The following is a 13,215-nucleotide window of genomic DNA, read 5'->3' on the forward strand; positions in this document are numbered from 1 at the left end:
CCTAGAAAAGTTAGATGCCTGCGAGTCACCAGGGCCTGATGAAATTCATCCTAGAATACTCGAGGAACTGATAGAGTAGGTATCTGAGCCTCTAGCTATCATCTTTGGAAAATCATGGGAGACAGGAGAGATTCCAGAAGAGTGGAAAAGGGCAAATATAGTGACCATCTATAAAAAGGGAAATAAGAACAACCCAGGAAACTACAGAACAGTTAGTTTAACTTCTGTGTCAGGAAAGATAATGGAACAAGTAATTAAGGAAATCATCTGCAAACACTTGGAAGGTGGTAAGGTGATAGGGAACAGCCAGCATGGATTTGTAAAGAACAAATCATGTGAAACCAATCTGATAGCTTTCTTTAATAGGATAACAAGTCTTGTGGATAAGGGAGAAGCGGTGGACGTAGTATACCTAGACTTTAGTAAGGCGTTTGATACGGTATTGCATGATATTCTTATCAATAAACTAGGCAAATACAACTTAGATGGGGCTACTATAAGGTGGGTGCATAACTGGCTGGATAACGGTACTCAGAGAGTAGTTATTAATGGTTCTCAATCGTGCTGGAAAGGTATAACAAGTGAGGTTCTGCAGGGGTCTGCAGGGATCTCTTCAATATCTTCATCAACGATTTAAATATTGGCATAGAAAGTACACTTATTAAGTTTGCAGATGATAAGTTGGGGGGGGTTGCGACTGCTTTGGAGGATAGGGTCATAATTCAAAATGATCTGGACAAATTGGAGAAATGGTCTGAGGTAAACAGGATGAAGTTTAATAAGGACAAATGGAAAGTGCTCCACTTAGGAAGGAACAATCAGCTTCACACATACAAAATAGGAAGCGACTGTCTAGGAAGGAGTATGGCAGAAAGGGATCTAGAGGTTATTGTGGACCACAAGCTAAATATGAATCAACAGCGTGATGCTGTTGCAAAAAAGCAAACATGATTTTGAGATGCATTAACAGGTGTGTTGTGAGCAAGACACGAGAAGTCATTCTTCCGCTCTATTCTGTGCTGATTAGGCCTCAGTTGGAGTTCTATGTCCAGTTCTGGGCACCACATTTCAGGAAAGATGTGGAAAAATTGGAGAAGGTCCAGAGAAGAGCAACAAGAATGATTAAAGGTCTAGAGAACATGACCTATGAAGGAAGGCTGAAAGAACTGGGTTTGTTTAGTTAAGAAAAGAGAAGACTGAGGGGAGACATGATAGCAGTTTTCAGGTATCTAAAAGGGTGTCATGAGGAAGAGGAAGAAAACTTGTTCATCTTGGCCTCTGAGGATAGAACAAGAAGCAGTGGGCTTAAACTGCAGCAAGGGAGGTTTAGGTTGGACGTTAGGAAAAAGTTCCTAACTGTCAGGGTGGTTAAACACTGGAATAAATTGCCATCTGTGGAGATATTTAAGAGTAGGTTAGGTAAATGTCTATCAGGGATGGTCTAGACAGTACTTGGTCTTTCCATGAGGGCAGGGGACTGGACTCAATGACCTCACGAGGCCCTTTCCATTCCTAGTATTCTATGATTCTATAGAAGGACATTCCCTCTTATCCCATAACAATTTCCTTTACTTAAGAGCGTTTGATGACCTTGTCAAAGGCTTTCTGGAAATCTAAATATACTATATTCACTGGATCTCTTGAACGCTCCCCTCCTCCCACTCTCCCAGGAACCATTCATTCCACCCATGAGATCTTATCTATTAGTTCTCTGAGTTTGTTGAAGTCTGAGTTTATCAGATTGGGAGAGTTCTTATATACCAATTAAGTTTCATTAAGGATTCTGTAACTTAGTGTATGTCTACACTACAGCACTAACTCGAACTAACTTAATTCGAATTAGTTAATTCGAACTAAGCTAATTCGAATTAGTGCATCTAGACCTAAAAACTAGTTCGAATTAGCATTTTGCTAATTCGAACTAGCATGTCCAATTTGAACTAGCATGTCCACTGAACCGAGGTTAAGGATGGCCGAAAGCAGTGCCGGCAGGGCATCAGATGAGGACTTAGAGCGTGGAGCTGCTGTCTCAGGCTAGCCGAGGGCTGTGCTTAAAGGGTCCCGACCCCCACCCCGGACAGACAGTTCTCAGGGGTCCTGGCTTGGAGTGCCCTGAGTGCCCACACTTGGCACATCACAGCACTCGGCCATTAGCCCGGCTGCACTTGCCGCCGGCTGCCATCCGGGAAGGGTCAATCGGGGGGCTGCAGGAGAGCTTCCATCCTGAGGAGCCCGCAGAGCCGGCCCAGTCCTCCCCATCGGGGGCTTGTACCCCATTCCTCCCTCACCTCCTTCCACTTTCCCCTCCCTAGCCCCCCTTCCTGATGTACAAAATAAAGGACACATGTGTTCAAAAATAGAAACTCTTTTTATTGAACAAAACTCGGGGAGACAGGGAAAAGGAGGTGGGAGAGGGGAAGAGAGAGGGTGGGAGAGGGGACGGCAACTAAAATGATCAGGGGTTTGGAACAGGTCCCATATGAAGAGAGGCTAAAGAGACTGGTACTTTTTAGCTTAGAAAAGAGGAGACTTAGGGGGGATATGATAGAGGTCTATAAAAGCATGAGTGATGTGGAGAGGGTGCATAAAGAAAGGTTCTTCATTAATTCCCATAATAGAAGGACTAGAGGACACCAAATGAAATGAATGGGTAGCAGGCTTCAAACTAATAACAGAAAGTTCTTCACAAAGCAAATAATCATCCTGAGGAACTCCTTGCTGCAGGAGGCTGTGAAGGCTAGAACTAGAACAGAGTTTAAAGAGAAGTTAGATAAAGTCATGGAGGTTGGGTCCATGGAGTGGTATTAGCCAGGGGGTAGAAATGGCGTCCCTGGCCTCTGTTTGTGGAAGGCTGGAGATGGATGGCATGAGACAAATGGCTTGGTCATTGTTTCGGTCCATCCCCTCCAGGGTCCCTAGTGTTGGCCACTGTCGGCAGACAGGCTACTGGGCTAGATGGACCTGTGGTCTGACCCAGTACGTCCATGCTAAGCTCAGGGCTGAGGGTCGGGGGTCTCACTGGACCACCTTGATTTTCATGCACACCTGCTCCTGGATGGCCAGGCTGGCAGCTATCCTGCCCTAAACGGCCACATTCCTGTGCCTAGTGCGGACGTCGTGGATGAGGTCCATGATCTCCACACTAGACCAGGTGGGCGCCTGCCTCTTGCGGACCTGGGCAGGCTCCCGGGAGCCGCCAGCCTGGTCCCGGGAAGAGGCGGAGGGCTGGGTGGCTGGTTCGTGCCGTGCCAGGTGCAGGGTCTGCTGGCTGGGTGCTGGCAGGCTTGCAACTGGCACGGGCACCATAGCCAGACCGTGCCCCTTTAAGGGCTCCAGGGCCGGGAGGGGGGCAGACGAGTTTCCCTGGTGTTGGCCAGAGTGGCCACCAGGGAAAGCTGGGGAGGGCTAGCCTCCCACTAGTTGGAATTAAATGGCCACACAGCCCTTAATTCGAACTGCTTAATTCGAACTAGGCGTTAGTCCTTGTAGAATGAGGTTTACCTAGTTCGAATTAAGCGCTCCGCTAGTTCGAATTAAGTTCGAATTAGCGGTTTGTATGTGTAGCGCCTATCAAAGTTAATTCGAACTAACGTCTGTTAGTTCGAATTAACTTTGTAGTGTAGACATACCCTTTGAGCAGCCTATCAGCTACTCTCTGTATTACCAAGGAGCATGGACCAGGACATCAAGAAGACATTTGGAATTGGATAAAATCTGGCTGTAAGCAACTTGAAATAAAGAGTTTTAGATCTTTTTTTGGTAACCTGCCCCTTCAGAGTTCAGTCCTGTCAGTATTAAGATATTTCCTTGTTTACAATTCCTTTCTAAAAAATACAGTCCTTATCAGGAAAGGGCTGTAACATACATCTAGAAATAATTCATTTCCAGATTAGCATTTACTATTTCTCCAGCTAAAAACATTAGTCCGAGAGAAAATTAGACATGTTCTCACCATTTGTCTCTCTGGCAAAAGGAAGAAAAAGGGTCAGTTAGTCTCTGGGTCTGACGTACAGGATGTCCCTCGAGCCATCAACCTCGATAACTTCAACTTGAACTTGTCCACTTACATAAGTGATATTGATTTATAGATTAATAATAGAGATTCCAGGGCTTAGCTGCATGGGACTATTTGAATTAATAAGGCACTTTGTTTCATTTTATGCTTCTTTTGTCAACAGGTTTTACACCAGGGACCATACTATGCACTGTCTGATATGTTAAATGGTGTCTTCATTATGAACATGCACAACACTTCAGTTATGAGGAGTTACAGTTTAAAATACCTTGGGAGTGACTTGGAGAAAAGGTCTGATCCCTACTAAAGGAAAAATCCTTTCAAATATGGAGTGAGAGCTGCAGGAGCAGACATTGAATTTGCCTTTCAAGCTAAAGGTATCACAAAGAGCTCTAAAATCCATCTTAGGGCAGTCTGTACTTACTAGTATATTGGCGCTCTGGTGATCTGTTCCCTGGAAATTGGTTTAGCAGGTATAATAAAGACCCACTAAATCAACCACCAATTGATCTCTCGTTGATTCCGGTACTCCACCAGAACGAGAAACATAAAGGAATTCAGTAGGAGAAACTCTGCTGTCAACCCCTCCAACAGTGGAGACTGCAGTAACTTGACTTAAGGCACATTGACTTCAGCTACACTATTCCCGTAGCTGGAGTTACGTACCTTTGGTCAATATTGCACTGTAATGTAGACCTGCTCTTAGATGTCAGAGTAACAGTGCCAGTCTAGGCAATGGCTATAAAAAAACCAATTCTTCCAGTAGCCACATGGCTTGCATGGCACATTCAGCTTCAATAAGGACAGATCAACTGCACCTGTAATGGAATGGCCAAAAATCATTTTAAAACCAAAAATGATCATTGTGATCATCAAATCTGATCTTCTGTATAAAACAAACCATAGGACTTTCTAAAACTAATTTCTATTTGAACTGTCAGATAATCATCCAATCTTGATCTTAAAAATTTTGGTTATGGAGAATCTTGCTTCAGTGTTTTGTTGTGTTTTTTTGAGGGAATGGGAGGTAAACATATGGTGCTCTATTTCACAGAGTGAGGTGATGGGATAGTACTTCTTGCATTAGTCACAATACAGATTCATTTTTATAACAAAGCACTTTAGTTTTGTTTTATTTTCTAACTTTTTTAAAAATTCCATGCTGTATGAAAAGAATTTCAACAATGCGATTTCAACGTGAATTAATAAAGGATTTATTTCCTCAGATTTGAGACAGTAAACTTTAAGAGAATCCTTGGGACAATAATAAAAAACAAAGCTTGGGTTTAATTGTATACATTTTTAGATAATTCTACAATCAGATTTGGATAGGGATAAATGTTCATCCAGTGGGATCCTGCTGCAGACTAGGTATGTTAAATATCGACTGACTAATCCAATAGTCGATGCATTTTGCATCAACTATTCGATTAGTCAATAGTGTGCCTCCACCTTTGAAGTGTAGCCACAGCCTTAGGAGAAAGCACCGCCCGGGATCACCTGGGAAGTCCTGGGCTCCACACAGCACTGCTGCTTGGAAACGCCACGAGGAGCCTGACGCCGGGCACCCATGGCATTTCAAAGTGGCAGCTCCACATGGAGCCCAGGGTCAGCAAGGCAATCCCCAGCCAATCCCAGGCTCCATGCGGCACTGCCACTTTGAAATGCCACGTGCAGCCTGGGGACACCCCAGCTGGCTCTGAGCTGCACGTAGTGTTTCAAAGCAGCAGCTCCATGTGGAGCGTGGGGTTTGGCCCCAGGCTCCAAGTGGCACTGCTGCTATAAAGTACCTCCCCTTTTTCACCCACTTTCTGATAGAGGCGGGGGAGGGGGAAGCGACTAGTTGACTAGCTTGTCGACTACTTAAACTACTTCACATCCCTACTGCAGACCTGATGCCTTTTACAGTCATTTTTAGAAAATAACCCTACCATAGACAGTAGAGCATGTCACTCCATTTATTTATTAGAGTGGATCTGATGACACCTCTTGTTCAGGATGTAGAGAGGTCTAATTTTGGTAATGATCACATGATCTTAATTGTAGGAAGTCAGGAGTAACACTGACTTCAGCCAATGACATTCCCATCCTGGGTATGCTCACATGCCCATTAATTCTTTTTCTAGAGTAACTTAAGTGTTGTAAAACATCCATTTTAAATTAAAACTACAGAACCAAACATCCTGTCTCACATTAGTTCCCCCCACCCCTGTGAATTGTGCTACATCTGTTAAAGCCGTAAAAATGTGAGTGTGAGAGACTGATTGCTTAAAAAAAATCTGAACACGTAATGTGACAGATTATTAATTATATAAGAGCCACCGGACGATCTGAGAAATGAATGCCTGTTTCATGTAGTGTTGATAACTTGGGCTTTCTCTGTGCAGTGAATGTGATGGCTAACAGCAGGAGCAGAAGACATTTTTCTGCACTCCATTTTTATGCCTCACGCCTTTGCATGTGGTTGCTGAAGTAGTCTGTTACGAATATACCTGGATATTCCATCTACTTGTTTTATGGGAGAAATATGCTCTAGCTTGTATGATGAAGAAAAAATTACTCATCCTTTTATGGCTGCATTCTTCATCTCACACACTTATTTCCAGTGAATTGTTCTTTCTCCATTTGTTTCAACTTTTTTTTGTTTTTTTTTTTTTGTTCTTTTGAGTGAGGAGTGCATACAATTGTTATTGGGTACTGGTTTGTGGGTGTTGTATCCATACTAATTATTTTTAAAGGCTCCATTTATAATAAGACCCCTTTACACTGCTCTAAGTGTATAAACAGGCCTTAAATCAGGCATAAATAACAGGGTACATCAATTTAAGTACAAAGGATACAAATGAAAATCAGGCACGTAATATCTGTTTATGTTAGAGATTTTTAAGAGCAAGCTAAACAAACACATATCAGGGACAGTCTAAATGGTGATTCGTCCTGCCATGAGTGCAGGACACTGGATTTGATGACATATTGAGGTCCCTTCCAGTTCTATAATTCTATGAATAACTGATCTGTGCCAAACAAATCAGGTCCCTTGCCAAAGAGCTTTTAGGCCAACTGCACAGACATATATGATGTAGACTGGGGTGGGCAATAAGTTTCACAGGGGAGCCACTTAATGAATTTTGGTAGGTAGCAACTGGCCGGTTTCACCCCAAAGGAATGGGGCTTAGCAAGGAAGGAGTGGGGTTGGAGAGTAGACCCCTCCCCCCCTCCCCGAAGTTGTCTGAGGCTGGTGGCTTTGAATTAAAAGCACAGCAAAGAGCTTGTGACTCCCAGTCCCGACACTGTTGTGTTGCCTGGCAGCTGCCTGGGGTTTCTGTGGCTATTTAAAGGGCTCACAGCTCCAGCCCCTGCAGGGGTAGCAATGTGACCAGGAGCCATTTAAATAGGATCCTACTGCCTGACCTACCACCTGGAAATTCAGTGGCCTGGGCTAGGTGGCAGGTATGATGCTAGGCGGGGGAAGGCACTTCCCAAAGCACCAGCCTGGCCCTGACCACACTTTGCCCCCAGAATGCCTACTGAAGGTAAACAGGGGGTGGAGTGTTGCTGTCCCCCAAGCACCCAACCTCCCCATGCTCCAGAATGGGGAGGCAGGGGATTTGTGCCACCCACCCTCCCCATGGTGCTGGAGAGGGGCAGCTTGGCTCCTGTGGGGGGTGAGGTCAGAGGAGAAGGGGCAGGGTGGAGGGCAGGAAAGGGGGCTTGCCTCCCCCAGCCCTACTTTCACCTACCGCCCGTGGCAGGATATAAATAGAAAGCAGGCAGATATAGTCCGTGGGCTAGATCAAAGTGTTAGGCGGGCCAGATCCATCCCCCAGGACACATCTTGGCCAGCTCTGATGTAGACCAAACACACACTCACATTTGGTGATCACAGCCAGAATGCTTCCTGAACATGTGGCTTTTTAAAAGTATTCTGAGGAGATAGAGGGATACTTGCACAATTACATGGAGAGGTTATGCCTGTCATACAGGACACTGGGAAAAATAGAATGGACAAAGAGACAGATGGCCTGATTCAAAGCCCATCACATCAATGAGATCCTTTCCATTGACTTCAATTGCCTTTGGATCAGGCCCATAGGGAGCAGCCTGAAAAATGGCTTATGTGGAGTACAGGGAGTTAATGTTCTTAGCACAAGGTAGCAGGAGCATTCCTGTCCATTCATTGAAAATAGATCTCCCCGCTCTACATTACTCCTTCTCTTTTGGTTTGTCTTTTTTCCAGGTTCTGCTATGTGCTCATACCATTGCTCACACCTAGAAACATTCTTTCTGGACAGGGACACATAGGCTGCGTCTAGACTGGCAAGTTTTTCCGCAAAAGCAGCCACTTGAATTTCCGCAAGAACACTGACGATCTCATGTAACATTGTCAGTGTTCTTGCGGAAATACTGTGCTGCTCCTGTTCGGGCAAAAGACCTCTTGTGCAAATGCTTTTGCGCAAGAGGGCCAGTGTAGACAATGCGGTATTGTTTTGCGAAAAAAAGCCCCGATTGCGAAAATGGCAATTGGGGCTTTCTTGTGCAAAACCGCGTCTAGATTGGCATGGACACTTTTCCGCAAAAAGTGCTTTTGCGGAAAAGCGTCCGTGCCAATCTAGACGCTCTTTTCCGTAAATGCTTTTAATGGAAAAACTTTTCTATTAAAAGCATTTGCGGAAAATCATGCCAGTCTAGACGTAGCCATACAGTAGTGGCTGCATTCGGATTATGTTAGTCAGTGTACTTCAGTGAACTACCCTGGAGCACCTGGGAGCCTAAATTTAGGCACCTTGGCCCGGCTCCTGCAGTTAGCAATTGAGGAGACTAAACCACTTGGGTGCTTTTAAAAAACATTCCTTGTGTGACTTGCCCAAGGTTGCACAGGAAGTCAAATGCTACTCACATATACAACATTAGTATCAATTAACATGTTGTATCTAATTGAACTTCAAAAAAAAAAACATAACTTGCAAAACCAGAAATCATCTACAACTTTTTTGGATTGCTATGCTTTTCATTAAAAGCTTATGCCATATTTGCTGAAAGACTTGCAAGTCACTCAAGACAACCTGAGTCCAGGATAAAGCAAGTCTGGGTTGATCAATCCTCTTCCATAAAAAATTAGCATGTATCCTAAAGGAAAGCTTACCATTAAGAAACTGATCAAAATGCCATTGAAGTCAATGGAAAGATTGCCATTGGCTTCAATAAGCACTAGATCAGATCCTAACAAAATGGACTGTTATATTTTTTATCAGAATAATGTGTAATTTGGCAAGGATATAAAAATAAATTTAAAATGTTTGAATTTGTATGTGTACTACAGTATATATGTCATAAATATTTGGAGGGCAAGAGCTTAAAGTTGGTGTATTATTTTTACAACTTTATTGCCTAGGAGCCCTAGTGATAGACCAATCTGCTATCTCGTTTTGCTTGGTGCTGAGAAAAAAAACCATGATCCCTGCTCCAGAAATCTTACAGTCTAAATATAAACCAAGAAGGCAACAGATGAATGCAGATAGATGGGAGAGTATACAGAAAAAAAGGTGTAAATCAGAGTAGCTCCACTGAGTTCAAGGGGATTGTTTAGTTGTCAGTGGGAGAATATTTACACCACCTGAGGATCCGTTCCTCTATCCAGTTGTCTCCATACAATTGAGTCCTACTGAGCTGGTGAACCATCAGACAAATCTCAGATTGTAAATATAGTCTTCTCTCTGTTTTCCATTTCTTCTTCCACAAGAAAGGTGCACAGGGCCCCTTTTCAATGACTCTGTAGTTCAGAAAACCTCTTTTCGTAGGGGAGTAGGTGGTGTCCTCTTCATTACTCAACCGTAAGGAGCTCAAGTCAAGAATGGGGTAAGAGCAAAACAAAAAGAACTGTCCTCCACCCAAATGAGTAAATATAATTTCATTAAACAGAGTGGATTTTTTTTTTTAAAATACTCATGTTCTTCATGTGTTTTCCAGAATCAACTTGAATTTACGCAAGTAAATTCCCACAGCTATATAACACAATGAGACCATAGACAGGCCTTTCTTCTGGCTCCACCTTTTCCTTGTCCCCCAATACTCTAGCCCCAGCGATGGAGTACCAAATGAAGCAGAGGAGTAAAGTTGGACTCACCCCCTTGAAAAAAGTGGGGCTATTTTACCAGGGTTGTTGCTATTTTTCCAGTCCTCTGTGGGAAATATCTGAGGGCATAACATGGCCTTTCATACTATGCTAATCAGAAGGTCCATCTCTTAGGGTATGTCTACACTAGCCCCCTAGTTCGAAGTAGGGAGGCTAATGTAGGCATTCGAAGTTGCAAATGAAGCCCGGGATTTAAATATCCCAGCCTTGATTTGCATCTTCCTGTCTGGGCGCCATTTTTAAATCCCCCAGTCCAAACTAACTGCCCGCGGCTACATGCAGCAGTCAAACGTTAACTCGAACTCAGTCCTTAGTTCAAGTTAACTGTTACACCTCATTCCACTAAGTTAAGGACTTAGTTCGAGTTAACGTTTGACTGCCGCGTGTAGCCGCGGGCAGTTAGTTCGGACTAGGGGAATTTAAAAATGGCGCCCGGACGGGAAGATGCAAATCAAGCCTGGGATATTGAAAGTAGGAATAAGGGATCTTCCTGAAAAGAGTTTATTTTCTGCAAGATCCCGTCTAGACTGGCGCTTTTCTCCGGCAAAACCCCGAGCCGGAAAAAAGCAGCAGCCATGTTCATGCAAATGCCGCGGGGGATATTTAAATCCCCCGCAGAATTTGCAATTCCAAAGTGTCTCATTAGCATCCCTTTTACGGAAAAGGGTGCCAGTGTAGACACAGCCTTAGAGGGGAGATTTCTACCATACATTTCTAGACCTTTTGTTCTGATTCTAGACTCTATAGTTCTAATTATTTAATAAATTATGTTATTTAGATATCTATTTATATTTTAGCTTCTTTTTTTAGGGCCAGATTGTGCACATGAAACCATATAAGAAGGTCCATGGAAACCAATGGAAGTGCCATTAAATTAATAGAATTTCTTGTGGGGTAAGGTGTGGGGTAAGATGCTACTTGCTGTAAGGATGGTATCTCTTGTTTGTAAGGTCTTCAGGACAAGGTCAGCACCTACACAATGGAGGCCTTATTCTCAGTTGGAGCCTCAAGGAGCTTCTGTCATGCTATTTCTAATATGAAGAAGTGATAATGTACTATAGTGATGCATACAGTATGAATACGTAGATTGATAAGCACAAAAATTCGCTCACTAATTTCCATGCTTACCATTCCATTTAGGCCCACTCCTTTCCGAAATTGTTTAACTTTCCAAAGCCATGGTCATTGAAATGTAGATTTAGACATTAGCTGAGTGGACACCAAATGCACACAGCACAGGCAACCTCCCAACGTATGATGTCACCAGTATTTCTAGTTGCTGTATTAAATGGACCCAATCTTTATTCCCTTAGTAAATCTCTGAAGCAAAAAATTAAAACTGCATAAATATCAGTGGCCCACTCTGTCATTTATAAATCATCAGTTCAAGATACAAATATGCTCTATGCCACTTTCCAAAACACCTCAGGACACAGTTTGCTGATTTTATAGATATACATATATATATATTTTATGACCAGAATCAATGTTGTTTTTTTACATTCATATGTGTAATGTTTGACATATGATGTAAATTTACTTTTACAACATTGTACATAAAAGCTACTGCATGTGTTAAGCTTAAAATTTATAGATTGTAGAAAACTACCTACTGGATTTGTTTCATCGTATATTTTTCTGTACAATGAAAATCCTTGAAATCTGAAAAATGTGAGGACAAATTCTGCTCTAAGCTGCACTCATTCAAACTTCTTAAACTTCACAGTTGTAACTGAAAGAAATAATTGGCCCATCTTAGGTTTAAGTACAGAGCTATCTTTCTTTTTAATGAGCCTGTCTCACAGCTACATTTCTACCAACTCAGATCATCTTATAGGATTGATTAAATAGATTCTTGCATGTGAAAGCTGTAAGCTATCAATGTTTCATAAACAAAAGACATTTAGTGAGGTTTGACACACCTGGGAGTCCCATGGATTTTTTTCTCAATTGTTTTTATGACCATGTAAGGCCAATGAGAGTCTTGCCTGACTAAGAAACTACCTATGAAACTGATGGCTTTTTGATCCTGAATACTGCAGATTTACATTTCTATGCATTTTCCTTCCTGTAGAGTTCAGGGACCATTTTATTCTGAAAGCCCAGTGCAGATTGTTAGAGAAAACACTCTCTCTCTGCACTTTCCTTTTGTTGTTGTTGGTGGTGGTGGTGATGATGCTCTTCTTTTGATCTAAACTAAAAGTTGTTTATACTGACTGTTTTCAATTGTTCTTTTTGCAATAGGAAAAGAGAGCATACAAGATTTAAACCCTAGTTGTTATCAGCTCCATGGCAGCTTTACATACAATTCTCTATCTGACTTTATAATTCAAACCATTTTCATGCTTGCACACCCATAAATAAAAAAGTTGACGTTAAGAACAAACCATGCATGTATCAGAGTGTCTGTGTTTTGTTTAAAAGTATCATTAAGGTAACTTCCCATTATGTCTGGCAGGGAGTAATTTTCTTTTAATGATTTTATTAAAAAGTGAATTAAAGGCCAAAGGTTGCTTTCCTACAGCCTTTAATTTCCTGTTGCAGTGCCAAATACCATGTGCATACATAGTTTGGAGCACCAGACAAAGGAGCTGTCCTGGAAGATCAGCTTCCATAGAGGCAGACTGTCAGGGTTTCAACACTGGGACTGACTTCACATGTGAGTCTGTTCTCTCAGTTCAATTTGAAAATCAGAAAAACAGAATGACAAAGCACAGGCTTATTAGTCAATTACAGATACGAGCCAGGGGAAGCAGGAAAGTAGTGGCATATTCTCAAATGAGACGAAAGCATTCTTTTGTGCAGTGTTGTTGCAACCAGGTTGGTCCCAGAATATTAGAGAAATAAGGTTGGTGAGATAATAATTTTTATTGGAATAAATTCTGCTAGTGAGCGACACAAGCTTTCAAGCTACACAGAGTGGTATTGTTCAAAAGCTTGTCTCCCTCGCCAAAAGAAGTTGGTCTAATACAGGATATTACCTCACCCACCCTTGTCCGCCTAAGCATTCTAGTTAAGGCCTAAAACCTGATTCTCCTCTGACTCAAACTAGTTTTACCTCTGTGTA

At 42.5% G+C, this 13,215-nt stretch overlaps 1 long non-coding RNA gene across 1 annotated transcript in view; it reads left to right on the forward strand.

Moving 5' to 3' along the window:
• LOC142830651 (uncharacterized) overlaps positions 1–5,812 on the forward strand; it is a 28,401-nt gene extending 22,589 nt beyond the window's left edge. The window contains exon 4 of the long non-coding RNA XR_012906088.1: positions 4,179–5,812. This is a non-coding gene — a long non-coding RNA (uncharacterized LOC142830651). The remainder of the gene's footprint in view (positions 1–4,178) is intronic.
• The last annotated feature ends 7,403 nt before the right edge of the window (positions 5,813–13,215 follow it).

Source organism: Pelodiscus sinensis, chromosome 9 (assembly GCF_049634645.1).
Source record: "Pelodiscus sinensis isolate JC-2024 chromosome 9, ASM4963464v1, whole genome shotgun sequence".
NCBI classification, from domain to species: domain Eukaryota; kingdom Metazoa; phylum Chordata; order Testudines; family Trionychidae; genus Pelodiscus; species Pelodiscus sinensis.